We start from the raw sequence: 12047 nt of genomic DNA on the forward strand, positions 1-12047 counted from the left end.
AGGACATTCCCAACTCCGTCACATTCTTTCCACATTCTGGTCCCTCTCATCCTAACCCCAAAGCTGTGCTGTCTCAGCTATCCCAGAGTCGCTATTCTCATCTCTCCTTAAGAGCAGGGCATAGCAAGAAAGCACTTTGCGAGCTGTGCCGCACTGTGTATCCTCCTCAGGACCTTCATGCTGTTTGCCTCTATTTCTTACCCAGACCTGTGTGACTTGCGAATGGATCTGTGCGTGTGACTCTCTTGAATATCTGCACAGAGGTGAGTCTTCCTTGAGGCTGAGTGGGTTTCATTTCTAGACTTGTGCACATTCCGGCCTGGGACAAGGCTAGGTAGCATCTCACACTGAAAGGGCCTCATCATTGAAATCGGACCTGACCCCACCAGCTACCTCCCTACCTCCCCAGAGCTTCCATTTCATTTTCCAGAATCTTCCTTCTGATGGTCACCCTGTCAGACCTTGGTCTGCCACATGTCATCGTCTTCTTAGCCTTGTTTTCTGGGGAACAAGGTCAAGGGACAGTGATGCTAGCAGATCCCTGAAGCTTAATGAGCCCAATTAACTTACATGTGCCACAGACAGGAGCCTGCTCTATTTATGGCACCAAGAAGTGAGAAAATGTCCCCTACCCTGGGTATCATGTAACTCTCACAGTTCTGGCAATGTTTGACTGTGAAACGCAAAAGCCTCTGAACCCCGTTGGTGTTAAGTGCGCGCCGAATATTCAATCCAGACGTGTCCTGCTCAGACTATTCTGGGGCTCATAAACCTTTCATCAGAATCGGGGTGAAACGCTTAGCCTTATTTGTAAGTCCCATATTTCTTAAGACCTCGGGGGCTTATTTAGTATTCCCAAAGAAGGTCAAAAGATTGTTTTTAGGGGTCCTGGTTTAGTGGAACTGATGACTTTAAGCAGGGGATACTTTGTGACTTTCTAGAAACAAGAACGGCTTCTCATGCACTGCCCGCCCTCCGCTCCATCCCCCCCCCCCTCTAACTGCTTCCCCTGAAGCAACCTGGACCGAAACCCCGCCTCCTCGCCTTGCACGTGCAGCTGGCTGCATAGAGCCCTTGAGTTTTCTAATGATACAGATGAAACCCCACCCACCCCCACCGACGGTCTCCAACTCCATATATTGTGTTCAAATCAAATGTTTCCATGGGTAGTTTGGGATAAATTCCATTTCCATCCTCACTTTCACCTTTTCTTTTCTTTTTTTCCTTTTATTGAAAATGGATATATTTTTTTGTTTCCTCACGTGATATAAATCCCACTTATGGTTTCTGCTCCCTCTACTCCCAGTTTCTCCCCTTCCAGGTGGATCCTCCCCCTTTCTCCCAGGGTGGTGCCCTGCAGGGGGTCACAGCCACGTCAGTGGATAAGTCAACTACTGTGGACAAACTAACCAGGTGTTTATTCTCAACAGTGGTACTGCCTTCCACATCCTGCAGGATAGGTTCCAGACAACTTCAGGGAAGCCGTGGATTTTCACCTCTCAACAATCAATGCCTTCCCTGCCCACCTAGCTTGAGGGCACTCCTATCACAAGGGATTAGGGTATATTCTTGTTTTGAATGTTTCTGTGTTTCAGGCATAAACCTATATAAAATTTATAGAATTACACCAACTGTTTGTAGGCATAAACTTTCTGCAGCCTCTTATAGGAAATGTTCAACCTCTTCTCTTGCCCACCATGCACCAGAGGTAGTAAAAGAGAAAAGTTATTAGGATATGGGGGAAGAGAGGCTGTTTATCAATAGTTCTTTGGGGGTGAGCTCAATCTTCTTTGTCAGCAGTTCGGTCCCATAGCAAACACCAAAGACGATTCAGCAGTTTCAGTCCAGTCCTCTCAGCACACAGACATCATGTAAGAAGGGAAAGCTCTCCAGACATCGTGTGCCCATGGAATTGTATCTTCTGTCCTCTCAGCAACGCTCTGGGCTTGGCATTGTTGAGGGGAGGCAGACATTGTAGTTAGCACCCTCATTTTGAAGCTCTAGGCATGGAACTTACATGACTTAAATAAGGTCTCCATCTGGGAGTGCTAGCATGGCCGGGTTCACACCCAAACTGGTGTGACACTCAGGCCTGACCACAATGTCTGCCTGGGGCTCGCCACACAAATCTCATCTAGTGTGCATGATGGTTATGAAGGGTTATAGTGTAAGTGTCTGAAACATGTGGATTTATGTGCTAATTTTCATAACAGCCCTTGCTATTAAATATTATACGATCACCTCAGCTTCTTATTTAATTGCTCTCTGCCCTCCCAAACTTGAGTGATGTCTTAGCTAAATTGAGTTGGTCACACTTCCTCAAATATACCACACATTCTCCTGCCTCCTGATATATATTATACTGTGGGTTTGAAGTCTGCAGCAAAGCCCTGTGTCAGACAGTTCTGTTTTTTTAACAGTTTTGCTCAGCAAACATTTACAGAGCAATTACTGTGCAGTCACAAAAGTGGAGACAGAAATAAGAAGACTGCAAGAGATGGAGACTCCAGGATGTTTCTGGTGTCTGCCCATGGGCCAGCTCAGAGATGGGCGACTTACTGCCTTGAACCCTCTGCTCACAACTAATGCCTCATCCCCAAGAGGTTTTTCTCCCACTGGCATCTTGTGCATGTGCCCTCCCACTGGGTGACATCCCCAGCCTACAGCTTCTCGAAAAAGAGAAAAAGATCCACCTTCCTTTCCACTGCACACCACCATCATCAATTGAGATACAAATAGAGCCCTAACCAGCCATGGTTCCCACCATCTTTGTGGGACCATCCGTGTAGGGCTTTGGTGGTGGTGTGGTGGAGGAACGAAGGAAGAATGAACAGGGCTATGTATGGTCATGGGAAATTCAGACCAGTGTGGAAAGAGAGAGCCATGTGTGACACAGGGCTGTTAGGAAAACTGCCTTGTGTTGGGCATTGATAGTGAGAACCAGTGTCCACTGAGGGAATTGCTGTGGTGTGTGTGTGGGGGTCGGGGAGGGAGGCAAATCAAGGGTAGCTTGCTGAAGAATCCTAGGCAGACAGAAGGAGGATTCTGTCTCTGACACTTTCCTTGTAACCTCAGGGCTTTGCTCCAGCTCAGGATTCTTCAGTGGCACTTAAGGACTCTGCTTTGGGGGGCTGCTTGGTCCATTATAAGATGTTAGCAGCCTCTCTGACCTCTCTTTTCTAGGTGGCAATCACAACTCCCACAGTTATGACAATTGAAGTTTTCTCCAGACATTGCTAGATGTCCTTAGGGAAGCTCAGCTCTCCTTGACAGTGAACAGCTATATCTGCCTCGCTGTCTGTCATCCTCGGCATCCGCATCTTACCCCTCTCCTGCAGTCTTTCTGGGTCTCACTCCTGGGAGCCTGTTCTCACCATCTTATTTAATGTGGTAGATCATTCTTTTCTTCTCCCTTTCTTTCCTGGTCTGTCCTTTTGGTTCCTCCTCCTCCTCCTCCTCCTCTTCCCTCTCCTCCTCCTCTCCTTCTCCTCCCCCCTTCCTCCTCCTCTTCTTTTTTTCCCAAGACATGTTTTCTCTGTGTAATAGCCCTCACCATCCTGGAACTTGCTTTGTAGACGAGGCTGACCTACAACTCACCAAGATCTGTCTGCGTCTATGTGCTGGGCTTACTTCTTTTCTATTTTTAAAGACTTTTTTTATTATTTTTAATTGTGTGTGTGTGTGTGTGTGTGTGTGTGTGTGTTCACAGGTGCAGGTGTCATTGGAAGCCAGAACTGTTGGGCCCCTGGAGTTAGTTACAGGTAACTGTGAGTTGTCTGAGATGGGAGCTGGAAATGATTTCAAGAGTATTGCATGCCTGAACTCCTGAGCCTTCTCTCCTGCCTTTTTCCATTGTGGGTGGTGCCATCCCTGGGCTGGTGGTTCTGGGTTCTATGAGAAAGCAGGCTGAGCAAGCCTTGGGTAGCAAACCAATAAGCAGCATCCCTCCATGACCTCTGCATCAGCTTCTGTCTCCAGATTCTTGCCCTGCTTCAGTTCTTGTCCTGAGTTTCTCCAAGGATGAACTCTGATGTGGCAGTGTAGGTCAAATAAACCCTTTCCTCTCCAACTTGCTTTAGTCATGGTGGTTCGTCACTGCATTAGTAACCCTGACTAATACAACACAGTTTAAAAGCACTAAAAATAGATCTGAAAAAGGCATGTAGTAAGAAGTTTCTGAATTTCTTTATACCAAATCAAACAGGGGTGTATATTTCTTGTCCAGTTTTAACTTACAGTATGATGCCTTCTTTTTGACATATGAGCTTATGCACACGTGGCAATAGTTCTGTCTGGGAAGCTTTTGCTTCTCCATTTTGTACATTTCTCCCCTATGGTTGAAACTTGGAGAGTCATTGTCTGATGAATGCTGGCTCAACTTCCCTGTCCTGCTCTATACCAGAGAGAAAAGTGCCAGTTAAGTCTGACTTCCATCTCCAGCCAGACCCCAGGCAGTCTGTGCCATTCCTGCTTTGTTCCTGCAGGAGAGCTAATCATTAACTGAAGCCCATATGTCTTTAGATTATCTTAGGTTATGTGGCGCTCTCTCTCTCTCTCTCTCTCTCTCTCTCTCTCTCTCTCTCTCTCCTTCTCTTTCCCCACTTATCTCTCCATCTCTTTCTTTCTTTATCAGCATCTCACTATGTACACTTGACTGGCTCTGAACTCGCTATGCAGATCTGGCCGGTCTTGAACTAACAGACATCCATGTGCCTCCTCCCCATAAATGCTGGGATTAAATGCTTGTCTCCAGCTCTCCTTCATCTTGACACAAATTAAACTGGCTCCCACTAGGACAGAACTAAACACTGCTACACCCTGGAAATCAGCCAGCCTCTGGGCATGGGGGAATCCCTGTGGACTCAGAAAGAGTTGACAAGGACTCCCAGACAAGTGTCCCCCGAGGCTCTCCAGGTGGCATTTCTAGTGGTAGAGCAGCAGGGGACCTGGCAGAAGTATGTCTGGTAGCCTGGGCTTGACTCCATTGTGAGATGGGCCCTCGGGATTTGCATGCAGAAGGAAAGATCTTCTTGCGGACAGACTGGGAAACTCAGTGCGAGAGTTAGCTGCCATAGGGGTTCAAATATGCAAAAGGCCCAGGAAGATTTCTGGCCTGGTGCCTGGGCAGAAGTCTGTGATGGCTGCTTCATCCCCAAGGGAGCAGATGAATGGTGTGTGTTTTGAAATTAAGCACTTAGTGATTATGACTGTAGAGGTCTTAAAACATTTAGCTCTCAGTTTATCAGCCCTCGATATATTACATTAAAAAAAAGACCTAAAAGATAAAATACTTCTGAAATTATAAACAGAAACTTAGAATGACAGATCACTGGTGGTTAAAAGAAGTTATTATCTTGGGTGTACATACAAAAGACCCTCTCCTCATTGGGAGGAACAGGCTCGGGTCACAATAATTAAACCTTGTCTTTCTCTCCTTAGTTCCCCAGAGGTTGGCGGAGAAGTTTCAGCAGAGAAAGGGAACAGCTGGATCGTGCATCTTTCAGATGAGAGAACTTGTGCCCTTCAGCGTGAGGGAGTCCTCTGGAGAAGGGCACACCCATCCTTTCATGGAGCATGCAATCTAACCAGCCCTTTCCAAAAGCAAAGCGGGATTAGAAATACTCGTCTGTGTTTATTTTTTGTCTGGGATGTATGGAAATGTAGGTTTATGGTCTGAGTTTTTACTGTTGTGATATATGACACTGGAGGAGCGGCAGCCTGGGCCCAGTCCCTTGGGTTTCCCATGGTGGACAGCGGGTTGCGAGCTCTCTAGAGCCACAGTTTCCCGGGATCAAGATCAGGGACCTTAAGCACTGGCCCTCTGAAGAAACCTCTGTAAGTGTAAACTCACTAGCTGTCATCATCACTCCCTTTATTTTTTTTCAGTGATTAATAAGAGATTTGTTTGCGCAAGAATTGAATCATCCTTGCCAAACTTAGTAGGAGATGCTAAATTTTCTGTCCAATTTTCTTTCCTGGATAAGTCTTTCCTTTCTGTCCTTGTCTGTTTTTAAAACATAATACCGGAAGATGGAAGGCCCCAAAACCTGCCACAGCTCCTAAAAGTGAGTTCTTGGGAGTGGGTCTGAAATCAGGATAAATATCTGCTGATCTTGCATAGGTCTAATGAATCAAGGCAGGATCCTCGGTGTGTGTTTGGCGTTTGGGGTCTTTGTACTAAAGCAGATATTCCTGTTTAAGCCGGGCCCTTATGGTCAAGCACTCAACCTGACCTGTGCCTTTCAGGTCTCCAGAGACATGGTCCTACTCTGCAGGGTTGAGGGTACTGGGGAGAGTGGCCAGGGGTACAGGTCTATACTTGGAACCCAACATCTTGGCTCCCAACACTCCCTTTAAAAACCTGTCTATGGGATTGGGGATTTAGCTCAGTGGTAAGGCACTTGCCTAGCAAGCGCAAGGCCCTGGGTTTTGTCCTCAGCTCAAAACAACAACAACAATAACAGCAACAACAACAACAACAAAAATAAATAAATAAATAAATAAATAAATAAATAAATAAATAAATAAAAAAAACCAAAAAAGCCCAAAAAACAAAAAAGCCCAAAAACAAAAACAAACAAGTAAATAAAAAAACCCAAAAACCTGTTTATTACATTCTATTTTGTGTGTGGTGTGTGTGTGTGTGCTGTCATAGGACGACTGGGAGGAACTGGCTCTATCCCGTGTGAGTCCTAAGGATCAAATTAAGTTGTCAAGCTTAGCAGCAAGAGCCTTTATCTGCTGAGCCATTTTCCTGGCCCAATGTTCGAATTCTTTTGAAAGATTTCCCCAAATCTTTGGTTTGTAGTACTTTGGGGGTGGGAGGGTGGTTGGCAATGGTTCTCAGTGTGTTCCCAGAACCATACAATCATTACCCAAATATGCTGGTCATTGCCCAAAAGGGAACTAAATTTCCACCAGTATTTCCTCTCCATTTCCCTACTCCCTGCATATGTAGCTACCACTAACCTTCTTTTCTTGATGTTTAGCATAAACAGGAGCAGGTTATATATGATCTTCTGTCTGCCTTCTCACTTAATACAGTGTTTCCAAGGCGCATCACATTGTAAAATGGCTCAATATTTTGTTACTTTTTATGGTTGTATAATAGAATGTGGGTATGCCATATTTTGTCTATTAATCAGTTAGCGAAGGCCAAGGCTGTTTTCTTTATGCTTATTTGGGGATGTTACTGTCAATAGTTTTGTGCAAACTTTTATGTGGACATGTATTCTCGTGTCTCTGGGATATATCCATAGGAAGAATAGCTGGGCCATGTGGCAACGTCACACTTAATATTTTGAGAAACTGTCAAACTGCGCTCTGGTTTTTCAGTGAGTGATAACTGTGGTTCTTCGTTAGGGTTTCTATTTCTGTGAAGAGAAGCCATGACCACAGCAACTCTTATAAAGGGAAGCATTTAACCGGTACTGGCTTACAGGATCGGAGATTTAGTCCGTTAACATCACGACGGGAGAGCATGGCAGCGTGTGTACAGACGTGGTATTGGAGAAGGGACCAAGAGTTCTACATCTGGATCAGCAGGCAGTAGGAAGAGAGAGTGACTGACCTGACTTGAGCATCTGAGACCTCAAATCATCTGAGCACTTGAGCATCTGAGACTTCAGTGACACACTTCCTCCAACAAGGCCACACCTCCTAATAGTGACACTCTCTACGAGCCTATGGGGGCCATTTTTCATTCAAACCATCACCTTTAGCCAAGGATCTCTGTCCTAATTTAGGCGAAGAGCAGAGTTGGATCTCAGCTGGATTTACATGTGGCATACAAAACCCTTTCTCAAGAAGCTGGCACATATTCTTTACGTTTTATCATTAGTCTGCTTGCCCTGTTCACCTCTCTACCTCCTTCCTAATTGTTTTATGTCCTCATCAATGTTCACTGAGCCTTGTTACAACCAACGGAAACTAACAATAGTTGTGATGGTTCTCTGGGACTTAGGAGCACACACTGGGCCATCCTGGCCCGGGCCTCACCCTGTATTTTCTTGGAAATAAACACTAAAATTTTAAATGTTCGTTTTATTTTCGTTTTGTTAGCAATGTCTTAAGGTAGTCCTTGTTTTGTTTTGAGACAGGATTTCTTTGTCTTGCCCTGATTGTCCTGGAACTTGTTCTGTAGACCAGGCTGGCCTCTAACTCAGGGATTTGCCTGACTCTGCCTCCCAAGCACTGGATTAAACACATGAATTACTGTTGCCCGGCTACAATCCTTATTTTTATCTATGTACTAAGTAATACTAAGAGCCCAGCATGCCCTGCTTCCTACTATATGCCTACCTGTAATTTTATGTATTTAATTTACTGTTTTATTTATACCTTGTTATCATAAATTAAAATTTAGATCTAGAATCAAAATATGGCAGTGCCTTCTCTATTCTTCCATTGCTGTTGGCTTCTCAAACCTTCCTGCGGATCCATTTCCTTTTGTTGAACTACATTTCCTAGTAATTTTTTCAGAAAAGAAGTGATCACATCTATGGCCCTTCTTAGATGCTGTCTCAGATTCTAGCCAGTATGCATAATGACTGTTTGTGCCAACTTCCTGCCATTTCCCTCCCTTACAACCACGGTCTGGTCTCTGGGGCTTAGCATAATTTAAATGAACTTCCCATTCATTTAAGTCTAACCTGTGACTTAGAGAGTATGATGGTTTGCATATGCTGGGCCCAGGGAGTGGCACTATTAGAAGGTGTGGCCCTGTTGGAGTAGGTGTGTCACTGTAGGTGTGGGCTTTAAGACCCTCTAGCTGCCTGGAAGCCAGGATTCTGCTGGCTGCCTTCGGATGAAGATGTAGAACTCTCATCTCTGACTGCCCCATGCCTGCTTGGATGCTGCCATGCTCCTGCCTTGATGATAATGGACTGAACCTCTGAACCTGTAAGCACTGTCCTTATAAGAGTTGCCTTGGTCATGGTGTCTCTTCACAGCAGTAAAACCCTTGCCTCTTCCAATTTTATAATTTAGCCATACTTGAGTCCTTTTAAGAGAGAGCAATGACTACTGAATATATTTGACTTTGTGTGTGTGTGTGTGCGTGTGTGTGTGTGTGTTTGCATGTATTTGTGTGCATTTTTCCTGACACATACAATTTTTATTACATTGTGTTGGTAGAAATAGAGTTCCAAAGGAAGCTGGGAAATGTAGTCATCTGTGCACTCATGATTAGTGATGGCTGCTTAGAAACTCACCTTTGCCACATTGGTAGTTATTTTCCCTAGCTCCTTAAAGATTCTATTCCATTTCCCTTTGACATCCATGGTCCACAAGAAATTCATGTCCAGTTTGAATTTTTTTCCTGTTGTTGGTGTTGATCAGATAGTCCCTATTTCCCTACTCTCTCAATGTGTGGTAGCCACTAATCTACTTTGCACCACTGTAGACTTGCTCATTCTAAACATTTAATATAAATAGGGCTTCTTTCACTTAGCTTGGTGACTTCAAAGTTCACCATGTTCACAAAGACCCTTGTGTTCTTTCTAGGGAGGACGTCGGCTTTCAGTGTATTAGACTTTGCTTCTGTGTGTCCCAAGCATTATTTATGGCTTCCATCTATCTATGTTTCATATTTGCTTTCACGTAATTTTTTTTTACATACCTTGCTGAGAATTTAACGTACTCTAAGAAAATAGCTTTCAGCATCCTGCGCCATGTTACGTTGGACGACTGACTGTGCTTCTGCCCTTTGTGTTATTTGCTTTGGGAGTGTAAAATTTCATTTTCCATGTTTTATAACTTCTATTCACATTTTCATATCTTCAGCTATTTGTCTTTTGCTTCCGCTAATTTCTTAGTTTATCTTTTAATTCTTTCTTCCTTCCTTCCTTTCTTTCTTTCTTTCTTTTTCTGCTTCAAAAGGCTTTATTTTTACTTGGTCCAAGACTTGGGAGAGACCCTAGGGTGGTTACAAAGCTGCCTAGTGGCTTGAGAGGCTCATTCGGGTCCTGAGGCAGCTGGTGCAGAGCAGAGGAGGGAGCCCCTTGGAAGGCACAGAGGCCTCTTAGTCGTGCTTAAGAGTGAGGCACTCAGAGAGATACTCACGCAGAGATGCCTGGGCCACACCAGTCTGCTCTGGTTGTTGGCACTGCCAGCCTACGGAGGTTGGTCAGGTGGTGCCCATTTTCTTGATGGGCTTTACTTCCTTATCCAGGAAGTGGCTTTCTAAGAAGTCACAGAGACGAGGGTCTGTGAGGGCAGAGCCCAGGGCATGCAGATCCAAGAGGGCCTGGTTCCAGTTCTTCTGCAGCGCCAAGGCAGCTTCCATGGCCTCCAGGGTTTTACCCCATTCTACTTGAGATGGCTTCTGCACATCCTGGAAGAGTGCACGCTGCCCCCAGCAGCTTCCACTTCAGTGGAATAATTCTGACAAATCTGAGAGGTCATGGCTGATCTGGAGTATGGGTGAAGACGGTGCTGGCTGATGGTCCTGGAGGCTGCAACTGGAGAGACTTGTAAGTTGGCCGGAAGCTAATAAAGTGGGAATCCCCTGGGTCTGTTCTGTCCAAACACTGTTGAAGCAAGACACAGATCCATGGGACCTCCAAGGCGCTGCTCTCTAATTCTTTCTTTACTTAGCTATGTTCAATTTGTTGCTTAACTTCTATGGTGAGGGTTAAGATGTTCAGTGATACCTAAGCATGATATCTCATGACTTTAATCTTAGGAGGCAGAGGCGAGCAGATCTCTATGAGTTCAAGGCCAGCCTGGTTTACCTAGTGAGGTCTAGGATAGCCAGAGCTCCATAGAATGACCTTGTTTTAAAACATTTTTTTATTAATAGTATTTAATTATTTCTGAGTATACCTTTTTACTTACTTTTTAAAAAATCTTCCTAAATCATCCTAAACATTGTAAGAATTTATTTTGGAGGCCCTTACAATTAATTTTTAAGTTAAATTGCTCAGCCGTCTAAAATTTGCTGGGTGTACATTTGCCTGGTCCTCAGGTCTGTAAACAGTTCCTTTGGATTTCTTTCCCATAGGAAGCACATGCCTGCTGTGGAACGGGTTATAGTGCCTTCTGCTCAAGGCACGATTCACTCTTCTTAGGTAGGGTTCGTTGTAATTATTATTATTTTTAACTTGAGCTCTTTTTTGGCATGTGCAGGTCTGTGTATATGAGTGTGTGTGTGTGTGTGTGTGTGTGTGTGTGTGTTTTCAGGTCAGAGGGCAAGGTCAAGTGCCTTCCTCAAGTGTTGTTACCTTACATGAGAGTCTCTTGCTGAACTCGGAGCTCTCTGACTTGACTAGACGGGGTATCCAGGGATTCCCAAGGATCCTTCGGTCCCTATGTCCTTATGTTGAGTATGCCAACATTCCCAGCTTTAAAATGTCAGTGCTGGGACTCAGCTCAGCTCCTCATGCTTTTCCTGTAAGTACTTTACCAACTGGGCTGCCTCCTAGCTCCCGAGCTTCCTTGACTACACAGCAGTATAGGGTTTTGCTTTCTTGATCAGCAGCTACGGGGTTTCAATCATTATGTAACTCGTCTGCATTTGTTTCCTAAGTATGTGGTGTGGCACTGCGACTGTGATTTAGATGGAAAATGTCTGCCAAAGGCTCGCATGTTTGAAACACTTGGTTCCCAGTGGGTGGCACCATCTGGGAAGGTCATGGTGCCTTAGGACATGGCGCCTTGCCAGAGGGAATGCGTCCCCGGAGATGGTGGAGGGCTTGAGGCGTTCTGCTCTGGCACCATTTCTGTTTCCTCAGTCTGCTCCTGAGTGCAAATGCAATGTCACCAGCCAGTCTTCTGCTCCTGTCACCATACTTTCCCTGCTGCTGCCGTGTGTTTCTCTCCACAATGGACTCTGTCTTTCTAAAACTGAAAGCCAAAATAAACTCTTAGGTTGTTTGTGTCCAGGTCCTGGTCTCTTGGTCTTCCTTCCTCTCTCTCTCTCTCTCTCTCTCTCTCTCTCTCTCTCTCTCTCTCCCCCTCCCTTCCTTCCTTCCTTCCCCCCCTTCTTTCTTTCTTTCTTTTTTTTTTTTTGGTTCTTTTTTTCGGAGCTGGGGACCGAACCCAGGGCC

At 45.1% G+C, this 12047-nt stretch overlaps 1 pseudogene; it reads right to left on the minus strand.

Annotated features, from left to right (window-relative positions):
- Positions 1-5936: 5936 nt before the first annotated feature.
- On the minus strand, positions 5937-6507 carry Ndufb4-ps7 (NADH:ubiquinone oxidoreductase subunit B4, pseudogene 7; annotated as a pseudogene).
- Between the last annotated feature and the right edge of the window lie 5540 nt (positions 6508-12047).

The sequence above is a fragment of the Rattus norvegicus genome, chromosome 4 (assembly GCF_036323735.1).
Source record: "Rattus norvegicus strain BN/NHsdMcwi chromosome 4, GRCr8, whole genome shotgun sequence".
Taxonomy (NCBI): domain Eukaryota; kingdom Metazoa; phylum Chordata; class Mammalia; order Rodentia; family Muridae; genus Rattus; species Rattus norvegicus.